Source organism: Chaetura pelagica, unplaced genomic scaffold, assembly GCF_000747805.2.
Source record: "Chaetura pelagica isolate M959 unplaced genomic scaffold, ChaPel_1.0 scaffold20, whole genome shotgun sequence".
Classification (NCBI taxonomy): domain Eukaryota; kingdom Metazoa; phylum Chordata; class Aves; order Apodiformes; family Apodidae; genus Chaetura; species Chaetura pelagica.
The window spans coordinates 814,367-821,989 of NW_009951958.1; positions in this window are offsets into that span (position 1 = coordinate 814,367).

Consider the following 7,623-nt stretch of genomic DNA (forward strand, 5'->3'; position numbering starts at 1 on the left):
AACCTGGAAATTGAATGGTCAGAATTGGGTTTAGTGCAACAGAGTGTTGTAGTGTTCATATTAGGTTTGCTTTAATCTAACTTGAACTGAATAGATTTTTTTCATACATTTTCCAGAACCTAAAGAAAGGTGAGTTATTAAAATTATTGAAAGATTATTTTTTTATAAAGGCTATTTATATAATAGGAACTATTATTAATATATATTCTTTATTTACATGATTTGTCCAATATTCACTCTTTTAATTTTGCAGCCCAGTTCTATCTGTCCAAGACTCCCGTTTCCATTAATGTCACTGCAGGTGACCAGATATACTCCTAGGACCAAATTCAACCCTGGTGAAAGAGGACACAAGTACCATTGAAGTAGTGGGAGATAGACCCACTAATGCCAGAGGTGAACTTGGCCTAAGTTTCTTCAAAATTTTTTGGGCATCGCTCTTCACGTTTCTGAAGTGATATGTTGGCTATTCAAGGAACCTTCATTTAAACCCTCAATCTTTGGGTCCACCATTTCTCCTCTTTCTTCTTCCTTTGGAAGTGGTTGTTTAATCCAGTAACAGAAGAATCAGAAATAGCAATTCAGATTTTCAATATGATCAATAATAAGCAGTTCAACATACAGCAGATATGCTGGCTAGCTCAAAGCATGCAGAGTTACCAAACATTTTATAGCTTTGTCTGTTTTCTGTGTGCGTGTGTGTAATATGTATTTGTAAATCTAGTTGTTGTCCTCTAACACAATTCCAACGTGTGCAATGTATTAAATTTACACCACTTCTTGAAACTGTTCAAAGTACCGAGGATTTCAGATTGCCCTTATGCACAACTTCAGGTAGGACTGTTTTTCTAATTATTAAACAGGTTTTTGAATTAGTGAAGCCCATGATTCTGAGGGTCATGTTCACCCTGACATTTTTAAACTTACTAGATTGGCAGCACTTGGAGTGAATTCCAAAGGTCTGGGGCTTTTGGGGGTTCAGCTCGTTCACTTGCAAACATGTGCCAAGGTGCCACTCAAAAAGTGCAATACCACATGTAATATAAAATATGTTGACAGCTGGTTTTAGATTAGAATATAAGTATATAAATAAGATGTACTGATGAGGCAATGAGTGGTTGGCTTCATTGAGCAAATTGTAATATACTAAAAATGTGCAATCAGTTACATTATGAAAGACTTCGGGGATTGTAAAGCCAAGACTTGGTTTTTCAAGATGCTTTCGTAGTCAAGATCCTGCAGTTGATCACTGCATATGTGGATACTTGATGTTGTGGGAGGAAACCTGTTTTGTGAAAACTACAGAAGTTCCAGTAATAGTATGGGGGGAATGTGAAGTGTTATTTCCTTCTACTAAATATTTTTGAATAGTCCAATAGACTTCTCTTTACTCTCTTTTTTTTGACTGTTACATATTCCTTTCTGTTCATATGAATATTTTGCTAACTTTGGTCATACTTTCTAGAGCAAAATTACCCTTGTATATATTACTTTGCAGTCAACACACTCTAATGGTTTAGCTCTCTTATACATGGCTTAGTTTCAGTTTAAATTTGGTTCACAAGTCTGAAACCCTGTTGCCTGTAACTCTTAATTTAACTGAGTAAAACCTGTACAAATGCCACATTAGGTGCTATATTATCCTTATTTATCTGGTATTGAAACAATGCTTTACCTCATTTATCTAAGAGATGATCAGCCTTTTCTAGCCTGGATGAAAAGATCAACTCAAATTTATTGGATGTTATGAGCCCAACTTATTTTGTACTTTGGCCTTTCGTAGGCATTTATTTCTGTAAATAGAAATGTCTTTGAGATCAAGCATTCAATGTTCTTCACCCTTTTTTGCACAGAGAACCCAGGCTCTGTTTCCGAAAGTCATGCAACTAAATGCTGTGCACAGGCTGTAGGAATTATGAACATCAAATAGTAAAAGAAAGAAAACTTCATAGTGATACAGACACAATGTGATTTGGGGTAATTGTAGCCTTTAAATAGTAAAACAAAACACCAACTTGGAAGAAGCTGATGAGCATTAGCGGTTGTTCTTACCATAACCAGGATGCACATTTGGAAAACATTCTGCCAGTGTTTCAGGAGGAAAAAAAAAGAAATCCTTTTTTAAGCTTCAAAGTGTTCAGCCCTAATTACCTTATTGTATTATGCCAGTTTTGTGCTGATGTAACTTGACTGAAGATAATGGAGGTTTTATTCACTTACATTGGTGTAAATGAGAGGATGTCACCTATTCTCAGTGTTAGAAGATCTGCTTACAGACTGAAAGCACCTGTAACTGAGCTTTAGATTTTTACAGAGATTGCTTGGAATTTGGATTTTCATTTTTTAACTATTTCCACTTCATGCAGATTTGAAAATGTTCTTTATTCTGAGAATCAGCTACATAAAACACTAAGTAGCTTATTTTGAGCTTGAACTGTATCTGAACACCTTGCTCCTGCAGAACTTTGTAGTAGGACAGCCAAAGCAAGAATCCCAGGATTGGGCCACATGTTTTACTACAGAGCATTAGGAAATGGTGATTTAGTGAAATGCAAATTTAAAAACCAGTCACTTTTTCAACTGTGAAGGTATGTTTGATTTAATGACAGAACAGGCTGCTGCTGATTTAGATTGTCTTAAAAATATATTCTTTGCTTTCCTAAACATAGCATAAAAAGCACCTGTACTGACCTGTAAATGCACACTTTTCTGTCCTGAAAGTGTGCATTGGTCATTTTTCATAGATTAAATGGACTTTAAGTATTACTTCTAAAATAATAGAAAGAAAGCATTTAAATGAAACCAAAATTGTTAATAGTTTGGCATCTTGTGGAGGAGATACAAGCCTGCCTAGTAAGGGCAATATAGAAATCACCAAGCTTGTAGAGAACTTGATATGTGATGATTGGTGGTGTAGAGAGTTGGTTATGGTTTTGTCCAACTTCACTTTTTATGTAAAATACTAAATGCCCTTTAGTTGTCAGTAGCCCGTGTTTTTGACAATTTGAAGGTATTTTCTTTGCTTTGTCATTTTATAACTGGCATGTTCTAATGTCTGTTCTTAGTAATAAGTGTGAATTCCTCCTGTTTTGCATGTCTGTACAGGTTGCAGACCTGGGCTGGACCCATTTGAAAAACAATTATCAAAAAAAGCCACTTGAAATTACTATTTTGTTGATGATTTTGACATCTTTAAAGTGCTTCAAGTTAATGAAAATGGTGTGGTATTACAGAAAGAATTGTAACTTGCTGCTTCTAAGATTTATTTTTTTTTTAAGCTTCCATTGTTCTTACTCTTGTTTTAGTTTTACTTGAATGGAAGAAAAGAATCACACTTGTTTGGTTTTGCTGGGGTTTTTTTTAAATACTATATAGCTGTGGATGTTGTTGCAGATTGTTGAATCCCAACTTCATTTTGCAATACATGTTCCATACAAATGAATTTGTATCTTTTTATCTTTTTTCTTTGTGCTGAAAGTTGTCTCAGTTTAGGTAAGGCTCTATCTGTCCAAAATGATGTGTAGGTCACCATCCCTGCAGTTGGTGTGGGTTTTCTGGGTGTGTGTGAGTTTTACATCTGTGTAAATGAAGGGAAGCCAACTGGAAACTGGATATAGAAGTTCTCTATCTGTATATGTTAACCAAACCTCTAGGTGCCCTGAGCTTTGGGAAATTGATTCCTCTTTATGCTGATGTAACACTGACTTCATCAGAATCACTCTGGGTTCACAACAGCAGGTGAAATCAAACTTAGATTACATGTATGTTAAAGTCACAGGTTACTTATTCATATAGCTTGGTATGAAAGGTGCTGTCTAAATGGAGGCATGTTTACTAGCAGCCCAATTAAACACTTCACAATTTTACTTTTAAACAGTCTTTATTAACTGGCCTTTTCAGCTCTCCAATTCATAACTACTGTAATTTTGCCTATAGTTACTTTCATTCTTGAGACTTCCAAGATTTTTATTGCATGGCAGCTTAAATGTTTCTTCTCCCTGCTCTTTTATAGTATAATGACATGTTGAACCTGCACTCAGGAAAAGCAGTTGTTCTTCATCTGTTCTTGACTTCAGAACTGTATGTATTAGACTTTCAAATGTATGAGGTCTTACTCTGTTATCATTCCTGACCCAAAGCCAGAGGTGGATCCCTCTGTCCCTATGTTTTTCACTTTCTTCTCCAACACCCCTCTTCCCCAAAAAGGGACATGTCCATGGCATAAGAGCAGCAGCATAAAATATTTGTAAGAGAAAATCAGTTGAAGCAAGGCTCTGCCTGTACTTTGAAGCTAGCATTCCCATTGGTTTATATCAATGTGTCTTCAGTTTAAGTGTCCTTACTGTCAGATGCAATATTCCTGAGGCATAAAGAAGGCAAAAAATACAGTATGTTATCTTGACTCTTCTGATGCCAGTTCCCAGCTATAAACTGGTTTAGGAACCATTTAGTTCAGTCTAACTGCATCAGTTCTGCTAGGATCCTGTTGGAGTAATAATATTAAACACAGTTAAACTTGACTTAATTTAATCTTGAAGTAGCCTAATTCAAGCAGAAGTTCTTTCTTCTAAGAATCTTATGTCTGTTGTAACTTGGTTAATCCTGAAGAGCCAAACACAGGTGCAATCTCATTCTGCTTTATTTCTTTGGTTTAAATACTCTTAATCTATTTCCAGGCTTTAAAGTGTTCTGTATCCTGAATTTTCAACTGCTATCCAAAATTTTCTTTCATTTGGGGCAGGGGAAAGAAAAAGAAGGGAGAAAGAGATCAATCTTTATCTTGTCTTCCAGCTGCTGTGATCCAAATTCTTCTCTTGTGAAGATAAATGTGGAATTGATCATCTGGGAATACCATCCTTTCCCCTGTCTGCTTGTACCTCCGCAAGCTCTTGGCTGTGAATATCCACATATACTATTGAAATCTACTTCTCTGGTGTAGAAAAGGATTTAGTGTATATAAATGGCTGCAGTCTGTCCTGGATTCTTAGGCTTGAAATTTGGGACATATTGTTGTCATTGCAAGTGGCACCACAATTGCAAAAACTTTCCCAGAATCGCACAAAAAGGTTGAAATTGTCAGCGACCCGTGGAGATCATCAAGTCCAGCCACCCTGTTCAAAGCAGGGTCAGCTAGAACAGGTTGCCCAGAACATTGTCTGATTGAGTTTAGAGCCTGCCCAAGAAAGAAGAGTCCACAGTAAAAGTTTTGGTTTTTTTTTTCCTTAATGTTTATATGGAAGTTCTTCTGGTTCATTGCCTGATGTCCTTGCATTGGGCAGCTCTGAGAAAAGCCTTGCCTTTTGTCTTTACTCCTCTCCATCAAAAGGAGAGTTGGAGCATCCAGCAGTGCTTGAAATAGCTTTTTAAAATGAGACAATTATCTTTGAAAAAACCACTACTGGAGGGTGGGGGGATGTTGCTGTGTGTATGTCATTCTGTAATAAAGATCCTGTGGTAAAGTAGTTAGAATACGAGACATTTTTAGTAATAATGGGCCAAAAAAAAAATCCTATTTAAGATGCAGCAAGATGCATGTGTTGTCATACTGAGAACAGTCTTGCAGTACTTTTTTTTATATTAAAAAAAAATAAATACAAAACCCAGTCCACAACCCTTTCCCCCTCCTCCCCCCTTCTGCTGTCCTATTCAAGCAACACAAGTTTGGCCTATGATACTATTGTAGTTCATGTTCATGGGAAACTGTATAAAGTCTGCTTTTTATTTATCTTTGCTGTCTGTATCATATGCTGTTTATTAAAAAAAAGAAACACTTTGGTTTTTATTCCACTTTTGAGTGTTAATGTATATACTAACAACTAAATTAAAATAATATGGTTGGTACGCTTGTGAATCCTGAACTGAGAATTTAAGGAATCTTCGGTCTTGGTCACTTGGTGTTGCAGCTCTGCTCTTGAAAAAGGCCAAAGGAAAAGAGAAATTGGGGAGGGGGGGCACAGAAATAAAATTTGCCCTATTTATGGATTGGAAGTCCTAGATGCATGTGGCATTCATTCTTGTACTTGCTGGTCCTCAAAAGAAGTAACTAATTTCAAATGAAGGCTGTAAAAGTTGTGATAAGAGAGTAGATGCCTTTGAAGTTTCAGCTGGATGTATTTAAGCCCCTGCCAAATAAGTTATTTTGTTTTATGAAAATATCCTTTGTATTTTCATTACCAAAGCTATATATAAAAAAATACATTTACAAACTAGGTTGTATTTTTATATCCAATATGAATTTTGAAAGTGTGAGAAACACAGTTGGGAAATTACTGCCAAGTACAAGAGTGTGGGGCTGCAAAGGAATTGTTTCTGGGGATGTGTTGATCTACTTTGGACTTGAGTTGCTAACAAACTCACAGAGGGGAGTTTGAGTTCTCCTGCTGAGAATTTAACTTCCTTGGAGAGATGAGGGAGGTGTTAGCTTTTTAATCATATAACTTCTATGCATCTCTGTCCCCCAGTAAGTTGTAAACTTTGCAGGCTGAAGAAAACTGGTGCTAGACAAGGTATCTCAGATAACCTCCTGTAAGTCCTTTCAAACACAAATCTACCTTCAGCAAAGGTTATTGCCATGACCTACACTAACTGCTTTCACTGAAGAGTTGACTTTGCTCTTCCTGTGGCAAGGATACATCCCTACTAATTTGAGATGAGCACTGTCTGTGTTGCTCATTTAAAGCACAGGGTGCATATCCGTGTTTCCAGTTGGAATGGGTTCTAGGTGACTAAAACCTGACCCAGAGCTGCCTGAACATCCCAAGCATGGGATGGTTTATAAAGTGACACCCATTTAGACTTTCCTGTGCACAGCACTGATGATGCTGTTTGATACCCGTGACTGAACTGCAGCTGCAGAGGGAATCAATCCCCCTCAGGTGTTTTTCTTTCACTCAGTCTTGTCTTTTTCTCTGGCACAGGTGGTGCTGGGCTGTGCTGCTTTGTGTGGAGAAGAAATCAGTCAAAAAGTACAGAAGATGTGTTGTACTTTCTGTGGAAATGACTTGGTTATCCTTGTTCTGTCTTGCCTAGTGGGACTGAATTCAAAGGAAAGGGCTTGAGTCTGGTTGTGTTTTCCTTTTTTTCCTTTTTCCCTTGGCAAATTATGGACCGTGTGTTGCTGTTACTGCCCTCCCCTGGAGTACCTTTTTTTTCTTTTTTTTCTTTTTGGAATATTTACATGGAATACTTTGTGGTGAATAGAAGGAGAAACATGTGGGCATCCAGCTCGTCGGGTGGCTGCAGCCAATTCATGAGAACTTTAACACAAGCTGTCCTGGCCAAACCTCAGCTCCTTCGTTGGAACGAAGAGCAGAGAACAACCTGAGCTGGGATGCCAGGATCTTGATTTGATTGGCAGGTAACAGATTCACCACATGTAATTTCTGAGGGCTCAGCACTGTGTATTCATGAGCATCCCTTTGCTTGTATTGATGCTGCTTTCCATCACAACTTGTGTGATCACAGCTCAAGCTCTTTCTATGGGACTTAAATCATATCAGGTCCCCCTAGAGCCGTGGTTCCGATGTTCAGGACAAAAGCTAAAGGCAGGGTTTTATAGAGTTTCAGCCTCCAGCTCCACCTGAGGCCAGAAGCAGAGTGTGATTTATTCATTTGTTACTCAGA